We start from the raw sequence: 18,410 nt of genomic DNA, 5'->3' as shown, positions 1-18,410 counted from the left end.
ATCGAACAGAAGACCCAGAAATAAACCCACACACTTACGGACACCTGATTTTTGACAAAGATGCCAAAACCATACAATGGAAAAAAGATAGCATCTTCAACAAATGGTGCTGGTCCAACTGGATGTCTACATGTAGAAAAATGAAAATAGATCCATACTTATCACCCTGCACAAAACTGAAGTCCAAGTGGATCAAAGACCTCAACATAAAACCAGACACATTAAATCGGCTAGAAAAAAAAGTGGGGAATACCCTAGAACTCATTGGTACAGGAGAAAACTTCCTGAACAGAACACCAACAGCACAGGCTCTAAGAGCAACAATCAATAAATGGGACCTCATGAAATTGAAAAGCTTCTGTAAAGCAAAGGACACCGTCATCAAAACAAAGCGACTGCCTACAGATTGGGAAAGAATCATCACCAACCCTTTATCTGACAGAGGACTCATATCCAATATATATAAAGAACTAAACAAGCTGAAAAGCAACAAACCAAGTAATCCACTTAAAAAATGGGGAACAGAGCTAAAGAGAGAATTCTCTGCAGAGGAATATCGAATGGCAGAGAAGCACTTAAAGAAATGCTCAACCTCATTAGCCATTAGGGAAATGCAAATCAAAACAACCCTGAGATTTCACCTTACACCCATCAGAATGGCCAAGATGAAAAACTCAAGGGACAACACATGCTGGAGAGGTTGTGGAGAAAGGGGAACCCTTCTCCACTGCTGGTGGGAATGTAAACTGGTACAACCACTCTGGAAATCAATCTGGCGCTTTCTCAGACAACTAGGAATAGCGCTTCCTCAAGATCCAGCCATACCACTCCTAGGCATATACCCAAAAGAGGCGCAAGTACACAACAAGGACATTTGTTCAACCATGTTTGTAGCAGCTTTATTTGTAATAGCCAGAAGCTGGAAACAACCCAGATGCCCCTCAACTGAAGAATGGATGCAGAAACTGTGGTACATCTATACAATGGAGTATTACTCAGCAATGAAAAATAAGGAAATCATGAAATTTGCAGGTAAATGGTGGGACCTGGAAAGGATCATCCTGAGTGAGTTGACCCAGAAGCAAAAAGACACTCACGGTATATACTCACTCATATAAACATACAATATACAATAAACCCACTAAAAGCTGTACATCTAAACAAACTAAGCAAAAGAGAGGACCCTAACTAAAATGTTCAATCCCCATCCTGAAAGGCAAAGAGGATGGACATCAGAAGAAAACGTAAATAGGAAACAACCTCGGAACCCGCTACAGAGGGCCTCTGAAAGCCAGAAGAAAACAGGAAACAACCTTGAAACCTGCCACAGAGGGCCTCTGAAAGCTTATGCAGTATAGACTGTCAAAGCAGATGCTGAGCCTGATGGCCAACTGATGGGCAGAGTGAATGGAATTTTATGTAAGAAGTGGGAAATAGTAAGAGCTGGAGGGAACGGGAACTCCACAAGCAGAGCAACAGAACAAGATAATTTGAACACAGGGAACTTCCCAGAGACTCATACTCCAACCAAGGACTATTTGTGGAGATGACCTGGAACCCCTGCACAGGTGTAGCCCATGGCAGTTCAGTGTCCAAGTGGGTTCCATAGTAATGGGAAGAGGGACTGCCTCTGACATAATCTGATTGGCCTGCTCGTTGATCACTTCCCCCTGAGGGGGGAGCAGCCTTACCAGGCCACAGTAGAGGACAATGCAGCCACTTTTGATGAGAACTGATAGACTAAGATCAGAAAGAAGGAGAGGAGGACCTTCCCTATCAGTGGACTTGGGGAGTGGCATGCATGCAGAAAGGGGAGGGAGGGTGGGATTGGCAGGGTAGGAGGGAGGGGCTCATGGAGGGATACAAAATGAATAAAGTGTAATTAATAAAAAAAATAAAAGATTAAAAAAAAAAAAATCTTAAACTTATCCACAAAGCACAACATATTAACTCTGTATTAGATACTGTGTGAATTCAGTGGAAATTTCTACCTATAGTTGCATAAAATACTTTTATTGAGTCATACCATTCTATTTATACTGTATTTGTACAACTTGATCCACTAATTTCTTGCCATTTTGGTAGACAGCTTTTTGTACAATGGATCCTTCTCACTTTTATAATACCTTCTACAGAAAAACCATATAAGATATCCCATTGAGCATTTTACATTTAAAAATCTTTTTCTAGTGCTATGATATATGTCTAACTGTAATTGTTAATTCATGTAATTTGTAAAAAACTTACTATAAACAGAAATTATTATGGTGAAAGAAAAATGAATATGTATGTAGAGGTACAAAAATTAATTTGTATCCTCATCATAACTCAGAAGCATTCAATTAACTCAATATCAGTTCAAATTGAATTGAAAGTGAATTTCTCACTGTATGAAACTCAGATTTTAAAAAACACTACTTTTATTATGAAAATTGTCTTCAAACACAAAACATTTTCCAACTCTTCTTATGTTTTCAATCCAAGCTTTTATTTTATTTTCTTGCATATTTTTTAGTTTTTCTCTTTATGATTTGGTTATCAAGTTTATATTGGCCTTGAACTCACTTTGGAGCACAAGTGACCCTTGAACCCAAAATCCATATCAACAAAAGTAGTGAGATTACAGGCATGTGCCAACATGCTCAGATTCAAACAATCTCCTAATAACTTAATGGCTTATGATTTCAGAATAATGGATAGCAGAAATTAGTGGCTAAAATAATATAACATTTACAATTATTTTTACCAATTATACAACAATTATGGGAGCCATATATTGAACCTTACTTGAGAAACAGAAATATAATGAACATATGGACCCTTCTCTTTAGGTTAATCCATGTGAGGAAGAAAAACTGTGAAAGGATACTGTAATTATGTTATAACCTCAACTGTAAATATGGTAAGAACAATGGAATCACTCAGGAGATATTGCTTAAATTTATTTTTTATTTTAATTTTAATTTTTTCTTATTCATTATATATCTCAATTGAAGCCACCTCCCTCAACACTCCCCAGTTCCACCCTGCCTCCCTCTTCCCCTTACCCTCATTCCCTATTCCATCGAAAGGGAGACTTCTCTTCTGCCATCTGCTCATACCTTGTTAAGTCTCATCAGGACTACCTGGATCCTCTTCCTCTGTGGCCTGGCAAGGCTGCATCATCAGGGGTGAGTGATCAGAGAGCAGTCAACTGAGTTTATGATACAGCAGCCCCTGATCCCCTCACTAAGAGTTTCACATGGCGACTGAGAGAGTGAGCACCCAATTGGCCACATCTGAGCAGGAAGTCTAGGTCCTCTCCATGCATGGTCTTCCACTGGTGCATCAGCCTCTGCAGGACCCTTAACTCTCAGACCTTTTAGGATTTTTGGTCTCTGTGGGGCTCCTGTCCCATCCGTATCCCTCTACTCCCTCTCCTTTCTTCTACTGTAAGACTCCCTGCTCTCTGTCCAAAGTTTGGCCATGAGTCTCAGCATCTGTTATGATCCCCTGTTGGTTGAATCTTTTCAGAGGACCCTCTACAGTAGGCTCCCATACTGTTTCCTCTCTTCCACTGCTTCTGCTGTCTATCCTGTTTGCCATTCTGAATGAGATTTAAGCATCCTCCCTAGGGTGTTCCTAGGTGTTTAGCTTCATTAGATTTGTAGATTCAATTATTAAAAGATGATTTCATGATGAAGTGCTTGAACCTTTATAGAAATATGGCATTTCTAAGGAACAGAAACTGTCTAGTACAAGGATATGGAACACAGCATAAAAGAGAAAGAGTACTGTAGTTTTGAATCCATCCCTCCACAGCCATGTCTAAACCAGGAATTAACTGCCTGGAAATAGCAGAAAATGATGTGGAAAGTGATAAGGTCAAAATGTGGCACCTGTAATTTGTCCAAGTCACAGACAACCTCATTATATGTTTAATAGTCAGCTGTCACCATCTTGAAAGTTTTATTTTTTGTAAATGTGCTGCATGTTCATTTCTCACTGGATGCACTAATCATATTCCTTGTCTCAATTGACATTGATAGGATAGTTGGCAAACTCTGGCCTTACATTTTCATAGTGTGAGAACTATAACTCAGTGAAGAATATTATATAAAGTACTGGTCTAATATGATTGGTAATGGAGGGCATGTTAGTTAGTGAGAACTGAAAAGCAATGATAAACAAGAAAAAAAAAAAACGTGCTAATTGTACACATGAAATATGAGGGTTTGGATGAAGCAATGAGTAGAGAAATACATTTTCAGAAATTTTAGGAGATAAAAATAGAAAGTCTTAGGAGAGTTTTTAATAAAGAAAAAAAAAACCAGAATTGACAATAATTTGTGTTAAGGTTCTTCCACATATTTAGACCGTTTTACATCTATATGAGCATCAAATCTTACTTTTTGCCTTCTGATTATCTACATAGATAAAGGACATTTCATACTCCTGAAATGTGGAAGTTTGCCCTACTCCAAAATCTTTAGAAACTCAAGTTTATTTAAACAGAAGCAATATTCAGTTTTTAGAGATGAAACTGTATATATATATGTATATATATATATACACACACATATATATACACACACACATATATACTTATATGATGAAAATATGGTAAAACTGCTATCTGAGGTGCTTGAATTCTTGAATTATAAATGAAGTAGAGCTGATTCTTGCTTATGTAAATGAAGAATATTGACAGTCTAAAGTGGCAATATACATATATATGAATACATGTGTGTATTACGTATGTTGTATACTTACACACACATACAACATACTCCTAACAACTTATTCTATGTTCACTTTTTCACACCTCAAACAATTTTCACTGTTATACTCAAGTCTCACAGACCCCAAAAACCACCAAGGAGCCAGTTCCGATGCAAACACTGTAGGGTCTTTTATTACAAGCTCAAGCTTGGGGCCACAACATGACAGTGTGGAGTGTAGAGCCCTGACCTAAGGGGAAGAACGGTTTTTATTGGTTTATAGCTAGGTTTGGAAAACTACAGCTTAGCAATTTGGTGACATTCAGCAAGGGCAAGCTTGTTACAAGGTGATTGTGGCTAACTAACATTGACTTCAGGAATGTTAGATATTTCCATGCCAAGGATGTTCTACTACAAAGTTGGTGGGCTGCCAACACAGATGCCCCACCAAGAGATAAGATAACTTCCCAGTCTTGTGGGTATCTTCAGGCTGTTCCTTGGGCAGGGAATTTTATGGCCTTGTGGCTGGAATTGGTGACCTCTGGCCTAATTCATGAAGACTTTTGGGGAGGGATGGGCTCAGGCCAGGTGCTCTCATCACATTGACAATGTGTGAGATAAACTAGAACTAGGGACAGGAATTTATGCTAGCAAAGCATTATGATTGTGGGACTCTGCTGGTAAGGTCACAGTCTGATGAGCAGGATAGCTTCTGAACCCAATCTGTAATAGTGGACTGCCATTTTCTGAGGGTGTGTTCTCCATCAGAACTTGAAAACCTCTAAGGAGCCTTACACAGCCCTCAGGGAAGATTACAGACTGACCCTTTCTTGATAAGAAAACCTGCTCAGCAAGCATCTATGGATTCCTGGAAATACCCCACCCTATGCTAAAGAGATAATACTTTCAGCAAATGACCTTCAGATGTACCTGGACATTTTCCTCCACCCACATAATAATTAAGTACTGAGTTATCCTTCCTGTGATAGGACAGTACTAATGCATGTAAATGAGGTACTCTACTACTACACATAAAAGAAGTATCCCTATCATCTCTAGCTCCATGAAATCAAACACATTCAGCCTCTGAAACCCTGTCACTGCTCAAGGTTTATAAATCATTGATTTCACAGGAAATAAAGGTGCTGCTTGATACCATGAGCTTTACTGAGATTTGTCATTTATTCTGGGGAAGAGAGGCTCCCCTTCTCCCTGGAAGTTCACCAATATACTCCTCCAGCACATGGCTGCTGGCCAGGCTTATTGAAGCCTGCCAAGAGCTCAGTGTTCACTGCCTGGGAAGCAGCCTCTAGGCCTAGACCTACATGGTTATCATGTACTTTATGGCTAATATCCATTTAACAAGTGAGTACATAGTATGTGTGTCTTTCCAGATCTGGGTTGCCTCATTCAAGATGATCTTCTCTAGTCCCATTCATTTGCTTCAAAATTGCATGATATCTTTGTTTTTAATAGCTGAGTAGTTTCCATTGTGTAAATGTACCTCATTTCCTTTATGCATTCTTAAGTTGAGAGACTTCTAGGTTGTTTCACATTTCTTGCTATGAGCAAAGTTAAGAAAGTGTCCTTATGGTATAGTGGAACGTCTTTTGGCTATATACCCAGGAATGGTTTACCTGAGTCTTGAGGTAGAGCTATTCCCAATTTTTGGAGAAACCTCCAAGATTGATTTCCTCAGTGATTATACAAGTTTGCAAAACAAAATGAGGAAATAAAGATATCATAAAAAAATGAACATATTGAAAATATTTGTGATTTTCAAGAAGAAAAGAAATAGCATTCAAGGATACTAGGGACACTTGGTTATATATATAATTAAAAGCTTTATTTTTAAACCTCAAATAAGTCAATAAGGGACTCTGGATTTGATTGCTTGATTATATTTAGAAAGACTAGAAAAATGTTTTCTGTCGGGAGCCACTCCCGCCATTACAAGATGGCGCCGGTTTCCTGCTTCCTGGTTCTTCTTGCCAGCATTGTTTTGCGATCTGCGCATGCGCCGCCTTATGCTAATGTAGGCTTGTGTGGTCCTCCATTTGGAGACCACATGCTAATTGGGTTTTGTGTGGAGCACCAATTACAGACGAACAAGTCACCCTGCTGGCTACTTAAGCAGAACGCACACAGGGTTCGGGGTCCTTCTCCATCTGCTGTTAAGAGCCTCGCAATAAAGTTGCTGCTGGACAAATCCGTTGTTGCTGCGTCATCCTTATCGGCGAGGGCTGCGCGTGACAGTTTTCAAAAGAATTGTACACATTTACTAGCTTAAAGGCAAGGAACTTGGACAGATTTCCAAAGCTCTTATAGACCTTTTATATCTTAATTCTATATGTTCATGGTAATACAAACCACTTTACATTGTCAGTATTCCTCACTTATGGAAGCAGGGGCCAGCTCTACTTCATTTATAATGCAAGAGCTCTCCAAGCACCTCAGTTAGCAATTTGTCCATGATCTGATACATTTTTATCATTTTGGAAGCATGAATGATTGAAAAGAACTGTACCCACAACTACATTATTCATAAAGGGAAGGTGAAACAACATGTCAGAGAAGAAATTAAAGTGAAAACTGGAGAATTCTAGTGATTCACCCATTGTGTAGTATGCTTCCAGATCAAACATGTCTAGATTTGTAGGATAATCGTGAGTTGTAGACATTTTCCAGCAACCTGGAAGAAAATTGTTTTTCACCATGGTGAATGACATCACATTACAAAGCTGGAAGTTTTTAGTTCTTTTCCATCTAGGGACATTCTGAAGACCTAAAAAAATAATCATCTATTGCTTAGGTTACGGTGGCCTACACTCTATCTTACATTTATGATACAGAGGCAAAGCAATTAACTAAAATGTTTTTTTTAATGTTAATCTATGGACCTTCATCCGTTTGTACATAAAAATGACAATAGAAACTGGTTTATGTGCTTTCTAAAGATGTATTATTAAATTTTCAATCATGTGTGATTGTGTGTGTATGTATGTGCTGCTCACACATACATACTGCATCTGACTCTGTTACCTGCCTTTGGATCTCTTTCCCATGCTGGGCCACCTTGTCAAACCTCAGTGGGAAAAGATACTTAGTCCTACTGAGTTCTACTGATCTTAGTCCTACTGAGATTTAAGGTGCCAGGGTTGGTTGGTACTCATGAGAAGGGGGCCTTCCCTTCTCTGAGAAGAAGAGGGGGAATGGGGAAAAGGGTATGTTTGAGAGGTAGTGAGAGGAGGGGGGGCTATAATCAGGATGTAAAGTGAATAAATAAATAAATTAGAAATAAATAATTAAAATGTTCTTTTTTCTCATTAGAAAAGATTTTTTGCTTTTTAAAAATACATTTTTATTTTTTATTTTAATAACAGTTTATTCACTTTGTATCCCAGCTATAGTTCACTCCCTCATTTGCCTCCAACCCCACCCTCCCTCCCTCATCTCTTCCCATTACCTTCTCCAAGTCCACTGATAGGAGAGATTTTCCTTCCCTTCTATCCAATCTTAGTCTATCAGGTCTCATCAAGGCTGGCTGCATTGCCCTCCTCTGTGGCCTGGCAAGGCTCCTCCCCCATCAGGGGGAGTTGATCAAAGAGCCAGCCACCGAGTTCATGTCAGAGACAGTCCCTGTTCCCCTAACTAGGGAACCCACTTGGATATGGAACTGCCATGGGCTACATCTGAGCAGGGGTTCTAGGTTATCTCCATGAATAAAATATTCAACAGAATGAAATCCAACAACATGTAGAAAGAGTTATGAATCATGATTAAATTGTGTTTTTTCTTGGTATCAATTAATGAAATTCCTAACATGAATAAAAATACTTAAGAGAAAAATCCTGCAAATTTCATTATTTCCTTGTTTTTAATAGCTGAGTCATACTCCATTGTGTAAATTACCACAATTTCTGTATCCATTCCTCCTTTGAGGGACATCTGGGTTGTTTCCAGATTCTGGCTATTACAAATAAAGCTGCTATGAACATGGTTGAGTAAATGTCCTTGTTGTGTACTTGTGAATATTTTGGACGTATGTCTAGGAGTGATATAGCTGTATGTTGAGGTAGCACTATTCCTACTTTTCTGAGAAAGTTCCAGATTGATTTTCAAAGTAGTTGTACACATTTACATTCGACCGGCAATGAAGGAAGGTTCCCCTTGCTGTATATCCTCTCTAGGATGTGTTGTCACTTGACTTTTTGAAATTTGTAGGAAAATGGTGGGATCTGGAAAAGATTATCCTGAGTGAGGTATCCCAGAAGCAGAAAGACACATTGGTATATACTCACTTATAAGTGGATATTAGACATATAATATAGGATAAACATACTAAAATCTGTACACCTAAGGAAGCTAAACAAGAAGGAGGACCAGAGGTAAGATGATAAATTCTCACTCAGAAAGCAAATGAGATAGACATCAGAAGCTGGAAAAACAGGGAACAGAAGAGGAGCCTACCACAGAGGGCCTCTGAAAGACTCTACCCAGCAGTGTATCAAAGCAGATGCTGAGATGCATAGCCAATCTTTGGGCAAAGTGCAGGGAATTTTATGAAAGCAGGAGGAGATGAAAGTTCTGTAAAGGACAGGAGCTCCACAAGGAGAGCTACAGAACCAAAAATTTGGCTCAGGCATATATGCAAAGACCAATACTCCAACCAAGGACGATGCATGGAGATAACCTAGAACCCCTGCACAGATGTAGCTCAGAGCAGCTCAGCCTCCAAGTGGGTCTCTTAGTAAGGGGAACAGGGGCTGTCTCTGACATGAACTCAGTGGCTGGCTCTTTGATCACATCCTCCTGGGGGAAGTACAGCTGTACCAGGCCACACAGGAAGACATTGCAGCCAGTCCTGAAGAGACCTGATAAGCTAGGGTCATATGGAAGGGAAGGAGTACCTCCCCTACCAGTGGACTAAGGGAGGGTCATGGTAGGAGAAGAGGGAGGAAGTGTAGGATTGTGAGGGGATGAAGGAGGAGGCTACAGATGCTATAAAAATTAGATAAATTTTAATAATAAAAAATAATAAATTAAAAAATAGAAAAATCCTATAGTCATATCAATGTATATAGAACAATTAACCAATTCCTTCTAAACCAGTACTTACTGTGCTTCACTCTTTTTTTATTCTATTCATTGGATACTTTTAGCTTTCTTAATTTAGATTTTTTTATATGTTCAGTCAGATTTATATTCAGTGTATTATTTGGGGTGATATGCATGCAAGTATTTTTTAGCCTTTGAATTTTCTTATTTATTGTGAATAAATGAGAAAATGCTATTATTTTGTATAATAATGATATACTTTGCAATACACTGAGAGTGATCCACTTGTTTTCTTTTTTTAATTAATTTTTTTATTTTTATATTAGTTACAGTTTATTCACTTTGTATCAACATGATTTCTTATGCAGTTAAAGTGTATGAGTTTACATCCCAGATTAGCAAGAAATCTGCTGGTAACAATGCACAAAGTAAGTGCATAATATCTGGCTCTGCTGTTCCGCTGGTCTACATGTCTCCTTCTGGGACAATGTATATTGAAAAGAGCAATTCAACATACACAAACAATAATGATCAATAATTCTGTAAAGAGAGTCAAGAAAAAAAGTCAGGCGATCTTTTTGCAGGTGCAGAAAATTAGGTTTTTTTCCCCCTTTGTCTGAAAAAATGGGAATGTGGGCTATTGTGAAGATCTAATGTTTTAATGTTTAAGAATGTTTTAAGTGATACATGCATTTAATGATAAATATTAACTCACATTTCTTGACAAGTAAAACACAAATAACTGACATAAAATGTAATATTACATAAAGAAAGAACCTAAAGAAGCACAGCTGATGAAGGTGACACTGTGGACTTACCATTTTGCACACAGTGAAAAGACAAAATATAATAATGATGTAATAGATAAACATAGACCTAATGAATTCAGATATGATCCACACGAAGAGCTGGAGAAGAAATACACAAGCCTTTCACTGCATTACTTGAAATTATCATGTGATTCTAGACCTTAATCCTGTTTACATTCTGCATTACATTTGCTTTTCATTTGTTCAACCATCCTTCCACTTTCTCATATTAAGTTTTTCTTTGGAGGATTGTACTTTTCAAAGAAAGTCATACATAGAGAAATTTGAGCCATCTCAAACAGAAATAAAGTCTATTTTGATGATAAATTTTGATTGTGGGCTTGTTACACATAGAATCATCTGAGAAGGAAGTTCCAGGAAGAAATTATCTAGATTAGCTTAGCCTATGAGCATGCCTTTGAGGTTGTTGTTCATTGTTGTTAACAATGCATTTTAAAAATTAAAACAATTTTAATTCAGTTAACTAATGTGAGAATACACACCTTGAATATGCACTCACCAAAAAAGAACAGGACAAAGGTAAAGAGAGCATAGTATCCAGAAAGAAAAAAAAAGACTTCACTGTAAGGCCATAATACATAAAATATTTGATGAATGCAAAGCAAATAAAATCTAATGACAGACTATGAGCTGAAGAGTGAAATTTTCCACACGGTTGAGTCTAAACAAAAAAATAGAACCATTAAATGGTCTGATATTGTTTTTTTCTTAAAGATAGTTTCGACTTAAAAATTAGAAAATAGAGAAATAATTATGCAAATACTATTCAAGTAAAACAACAAAATTATTTTTTAAAACATTCTGCAAGGTTTATTATACATCTTTCATACTCTTGGGAGATTCAGACATGCCCACCCAATCTCACTTCTGACATCATTTCTGTGTTATTGTTTTTTTCTTTCCATTTTTTATTTTAGTTTAATTAGTTACACTTTATTTACTTTGTATCCATCTAGTGCTTTCTCAGACAACTAGGAATAACGCTTCCTCAAGATCCAGGTATACCACCCCTAGACATATACCCAAAAGAGGCTCAAGTACCCAATAACGACATTTGCTCAATCATGTTTGTAGCAGCTTTATTCATAATATCCAGAAGCTGGAAACAGCCCAGATGTCCATCAACTGAAGAATGGATACAGAAATTGTTGTATATCTACACAATGAAATATTACTCAGCAATAAAAAACAAGGAAATCATGAAATTTGCAGGTAAATGGTGGGAACTGGAAAAGATCATCCTGAGTGAGGTATCATCCCAGAAGCAGAAAGATACACACGGTATATACTCACTCATAAGTGGATATCAGACATGTTATATAGGATAAACCTACTAAAATCTGTACACCTAAACAAACTAATCAAGAAGGAGGACTCTGGCTAAATGTTCAAACCCGATACAGCAAAATTATTGGTTTTAAAAAAACAAAGCATAATGATTACTATCAACATAAAAACACAAGGATTGACAAGAGCAGATAAACAGGAATCTGTGTATATTTGTAATAGAATATAAACACTGATGCTTATATGAAAAGCAGCTTGTCAAATCCTGTAGGGAATTGTTCCAGGCAACATAACTCAGAGTAGTCAGAATGTGAACACACCCGAAATGCCAGTGGTCAGATACAGAATAAATGCAATATGTCATGTAAGATGAAACATCAGTAATCCATAAAAAATGAACTGTGGCATAGGACAGCTTAGATAAACTTACAAAAGTGATAGATTGTGGGAAAAGATTAATGGATTAAAAGTCACAGGTAATGTGATGACATCAGAATGGAACATCAAAATTAGTAGATTCCCTGAAGGTAATTTTAGGATTTTAGTAATTTTTGTAGTGGTGCATGGAAATTTATTATTTAAAAATGTATGTGAATCTTCTTAAGGGGACTAGAAATCAGTACAGCTGGGGGGGGATAGGGGTATTTACATCATTAACTCACTAATTCTAATGAACTATATAAAATGATAGGTTTTTCTTTTTAAAATAATTTATTTAATTTTATTTTATGTGCATTGGTGTTAGGGTGTCAGAGCACCTGGACTGCTTACAAGAAGTTGTGAGCTGCCATGTGGGTGCTGGGAGTTGAACCCGGGTCCAGTGGAAGAACAGACAGTGCTCTTAACCACTGACCCAAGGTTTTTCTGTTATATAAAACTTTCTAAACTAACAAATAGGTAAAAAGAGATGCAAAACACAAGGATGAAATGCAAGCATGGACTGCTGCAGTCTTACTAGAATTATAAGATTAGAAATATGTATATCATGTATATGCATGTATATGGAACCCAGCAACAAATTTATAATTAATGGTTGAAAAACAGAGTGGTCATTTATTATGAGGTGTACAGGATGAGTTAACACATTAGGAAATAAAATCTGAGTTTGATGAGGCCAAATCAGGAAATAATTATAAAGAAACATGGTACACATAGATTTTGCTATAAACTATTTATCATATTTGGCCTTCTATGGAATAGTTATAATTTTTAAAATGAATATAGCAATATTTAATTAATCACTACCTGCTCTTTTTTTATAGAATAATAATTTTGAACACAATGATTTGTTTGTTTGTTTGTTTGTTTGTTTGAGACAGGGCTTCTCTATGTAACAGTCCTGGCTACCTTGGGACTCAGTCTGCAGACCAGGCAGACATTGAAGTCACAGAGATTTGTCTGTTCCTGCCTTCCAAATGCTGGAATTAAAGGTGTTTACCACCACCACTGCCTGGTGAACATGATACATTTTAAATATTTTAAAAAATACAACAAAAGTTATTACCTCTTTGGAAAATACTAACATGCCTTAGAAAAGGACTTCATATAAACAAGGAAGCAAGTAAGAAGGCATTGTAGTAGGAAATGACAATTGAAAACTTGGACCATGTATACACAAACATAACTGTTAGGAAGCAGTAAAATGCTGCCTTGTACACCTGATGCTTAAAATATGAAGATTTCAGATTGGCAGATAGGAGATTATTAGGTAGTTATTGCACAGTCTGTCAAGAATCTGGACCAATGACACAGTAGACTATAACTACCATAATTACATAATTAAGTAGACTAAAAATAGTGATAAAGTTTAGTAAGAAACAAGTAATAGTCATTAATCGGGCTTTTTTTTAAATTTTTTATTCGCTTTACATCCTTGTTATAGCCCCAACTCTTCTCCCCTCCCCATCACACCCTCCCTGTCTCTCCTCCCCACCTCACCTATTCCTTAGAGAGGGGGAGTTCTTTTCCTATCCACTCCAGCTTATCAAGTAGCATCAAGACTAAGTGTGCCCTCTTATGTGGCCCTGGCAAGGTAGTCCTACCAGGGGCAAGTGATTAAAAAGCTGGCAAGTGGGTCCATGTCCTATGCAGCACCCACTTCCCTTACTAGAGGACCATATGTAACCTATGTTGCCCATCTGCTGCATCTTTGTTGGGGACCTAGGTCTAGTTCATGCATGGTCCTTGACTGATGCTTCAGTCTCAGCAAGCCCCTCTGGGCCCTGGTTAGTTGACACTGTTGGTCTTCTTGTGGAGATCCTGTCATCCCCAGGTCTTTTTTCTTTCCTCCCACTTCTCCACAAGATGTCCTATGCATCATCCAATGTTTTGCTGTGAGTCTCTGTATCTGTTTCAAGGCATTGCTGGGTAATGCCAGGCTTGCAAGCTTATCAAGCATCATTCATAGTGTCTGGGATTGACACTTTTTAATAGGGTGAATCTTTGGTTGGGCCAGGCATTAGTTCAGCATTCCCTTATTCTCTGCTCTATCTGCTCTATCTTTATCTTTGTACAACTTGTAGGCAGGGTAAATTTGGGTTCAAAATTTTGTGGGTGGTTTAGTGTTTCCCTCCCTCTGCTAGGATACTAGTTTAGTTAATGGGTGTCTGACTCAGTCTCTATGGCCTCTGCTACTAGGAGTCTCTGCTTTAGTACCCCTCCTAACATCCCAGGAGCCTGTTCTGACTTAGGTTTCCAACTTATCACAGGGATACCCACACCCTCAGTTTCACTTTTCCTTACAGGCCTTTTGTTCTCTTTGTTGCTCTCCCCAGGTCTGTTCTCCATCTTCTTAACTCTCTGTGCTCTCTCCTTCCTTGTTCCCTCTCTTCAGCCAACAGCTCAGGCATTAAGATCAATAATTAATAAAGGAAACCTCATGAAGGTAACAAACTTCTGTAAATGAAAGGACACCATTAATAAGACAAAACAGCAGCCTAGAGAACGAGAAAATCTTTTCACCAACTCCACGTCAGACAGAAAGCTAATTTCCTAAATAGTCTAAGAAATCAAGAAACTAGAAATCAACAAAGCAAATAACCCAATTTGAAATAAGGCACAGATCTAAATAGAGAACTCTCAACAGAGAAATCTCAAACGTTCTAGAAGCACTTAAATGTTCAACATCCTTATGCATCAGAAAAATGCAAATCAAAATGGCTCTGGATTCCATCTTACACTCCTTAGAATGGCTAAGATCAAAAACGATAAGTGAGAGCTCAACCTATCACGGATGTAAAGTAAGGTGAACATTCCTCCATTGCTGGTGAGAGTGCAAATTGTACAACCAATTTGGAAATAAATATGGCATTTTCTCAGAAAACTGGGAATTGATCTACTCAAGATGCAGCTATATCAGTGTGGGACATAGATCTAAAAGATGCTTTATCTTATTTCAAGAATACTAGCTCAACTATGTTCATAGCAATTTATTACTAATAGCCATACACTGGACTCAACCTACATGTTCCTCAACCAAAGAAGTGGTAAAGAAAATGTAGTACATTTATACAATAAAGTTTAACTCAGTTGTTAAAAAAATGACATGATGAAATTTTTAGGTAAACGGATGGAGTTAGAAGAAAATCCTGAGTGAGGTAACCCAGACACAGAAAGACAAACATGCTATATACTCCCTTAAGTGTGGATATTAGCTGTGATTGAAAGATAATCATGGCACAATCCACAGACCCTAAGAAAAAAGGAGGGCTCAAGGAGACATGAGTGAATCTCCCTGGGAAGGAGAGATAGAATAAATATTGCAGGTGGATTGAGTATGGAACTGGAACAACAGGGACCAAGTGAGATGAAGATGGAGGGAAAGAGTACTGAGAGAGACAACTGGAATATGGGTGCCATTTCGGGGTGAGGTTGAAATCTAGTTCAATGGAAACTTCCAGGAACCTACCTGGATGACCCTACCTGAAACTCCTAGTAATGGGAGACACGGTGTCTGAACTGGCCATCTCCTTTAACCAGGATAGACTTCCAGTGGAGAAATTGGGACATCAACCCAGCTATAAAATCCTTAACACAAAATTATTCCTGCCTACAAGATATGCTGTGGTAAAGATGGTGCAAAAAGTACAGGAGTGGCCAGCCAATAACCAGTCCAGTGAGAGATCCATGCCAGGAAAGGTGGCCCACCACCGACATTACGTAGAGGATCATGAGCCACAGGCTACATAGCCCAGAGACCTCAGATAGAACCAAGAACAACCGACAGGAAAAAATATCAATGATACAATTCTATTTTTATTGTTTTTTAATTTTATTTTTCTTTATTAATTATACTTTACTCACTTTGTATACCCTTCCGTGAAATTCATTCCCTTCTCCCATCCCAATCCCTCCCTTCCTCCACCCTCTGCATGCATGCCTCTCCCCAAGTCCACTGATAGGGGAGGACTTCTTTTCCTTCATTCTGATACTAGTCAATTAGGTCTCATCAGGAGTGGCTGCATTGTCCTCTTCTGTGGCCTGGTAATGCTGCTTCCCCTTCAGGGGGAGGTAATTAAAGAGCAGGCCAATCAGTTCATGTCAGAGACAGTCCCTGTTCCTATCACAATGGAACCCACTTGGATACTGAACTGCCATGGGCTACATCTGTGCAGGGGTCTTAGGTTATCTCCATGCATAGTCCTTGGTTGGAATAGCAGTCTCAAGAAAGACCCCTGTGCTCAGATTTTTTGGTTTTGTTGTCCTCCTTACGAAGTTCCTGTCCTCTCCAGATCTTACTGTTTCCAACTTCTTTCATAAGATTCCCTCCACTCTGCCCAAAGGTTGCCCTTCAGTCTCAGTATCTACATTGATAGTCTGCAGGGCAGAGCTTTTCAGAGGTCCTCTATGTCAGGCTCCTGACTTATCTCCTCTTTTCTCCTTCTTCTGATGTCCAGCCTCTTTGCCTTTTTGGGTAGGAATTGAGCATTTTAGCAAGAGTCCTCCCTCTTGATTAGTTTCTTTAGGTGTACAGATTTTAGTAGGTTTATCCTATATTATATGTCTATATGAGTGAGTATATACCGTGTGCATCTTTCTGCTTCTGGGATAGCTCACTCAGGATGATCTTTTCCAGATCCCACCATTTACCTGCAAATTTCATGATTTCCTTATTTTTTATTGCTGAGTAATATTCCATTGTGTAGATATACCACAATTTGTGCATCCATTCCTCCACTGAGGGGCATCTGGGCTGTTTCCAGCTTCTGGCTATTACAAATAAGGCTGCTACAAACATGGTTGAGCAAATGTCCTTATTGTGTACTTGAGAATATTTTGGATATATGCCTAGGAGTGGTATAGCTGGATCTTGAGGAATCGCTATTCCTAGTTGTCTGAGAAAGCACCAGATTGATTTGCAGAGTGGTTGTACAAGTTTACATTCCCACCAGCAGTGGAGGAGGGTTCCTCTTTCTCCACAACCTCTCCAGCATGTGTTTTCTCTTGAGTTTTTGATCTTAGCCATTCTTATGGGTGTAATGTGAAATCTTAGGGTTGTTTTTATTTTCATTTTCCTGATGGCTAATGAGGTTGAGCATTTCTTTAAGTGTTTCTCTGCCATTCGATATTCCTCTGCAGAGAATTCTCTGTTTAGCTTTGTACCCCATTTTTTAATTGGATTACTGATTAACTTCTTTAGTTCTTTATATATACTGGATATTAGCCCTCTGTCAGATATAGGGTGGGTGAAGATCTTTTCCCAACCTGTAGACTGTCATTTTGTTCTGAGGACAAAGAGAAGGAGATTTACCTTTCATCTCTTTGGCTCTTCAGCTTAGTTGTCTGTCTTTATTTTGGCGTGGCTGGGGGTGGTGGATATTTGAGCTAGCAAGCCTTTGGCTTTGGGATTATTGGCTTTTTCCTCCTGCCATGTCAGCTGAGCTAGTAAGCCTTTTGGACTTTTATCCTTGGTACATGAACTGAGAATGAAGGTCAGCTGGGTGCTTTCTGTGTCTCAGGTTTTCACCCCACCAAAAAGTGCATTGAGGGGCCCCTAGTAGGAGAAGCATGCCCAACTCTTAACATGGACTCTGCCATTTGATCACTCCCTTCTGGCATGGCTGCCTAGCCATGCCACAGGGCAAGAGGACCATGTTCAGTCCTGATGTGACTGAGCTGATCAGGATGTGTTGAGGGAGGACCCTTTTCTGAGAAGTAGGGGAGGGGGGATGGTGGAAGAGGGTAGAAGAAGGACCAGGACCGGAGAAGAGGAGGGAGAGCCCTGTGATCAGGATATAAAGTGAATAAATAAATAAATATTTTTAAAAAAGAAAATAAAAAGATGCATTGAATTCACTAATTGCCATGCTTATGCGTGTGGTGTAGAACAACCTACCGGAGCATGGATAGATTCTCAGGAGCTGCACCGTGAAAAAATGTCTCTTCCCCCTTCAAGACCAATGATCGTCAGTAGATTCTCAGGTACTGACAGTCAGTGTTATCTCATGACTACCTCATCCATTTGTAACTGGGTTGATTTTTGTGTAGGTCTGTCCATACAGCAGTAGCTGCTAGAAGTTCCTGTGAATAACAGCCC

Source organism: Psammomys obesus, unplaced genomic scaffold (assembly GCF_907164565.1).
Source record: "Psammomys obesus unplaced genomic scaffold, mPsaObe1.curated_primary_1811, whole genome shotgun sequence".
Taxonomy (NCBI): Eukaryota; Metazoa; Chordata; class Mammalia; order Rodentia; family Muridae; genus Psammomys; species Psammomys obesus.
This window is presented reverse-complemented; position numbering follows the sequence as displayed.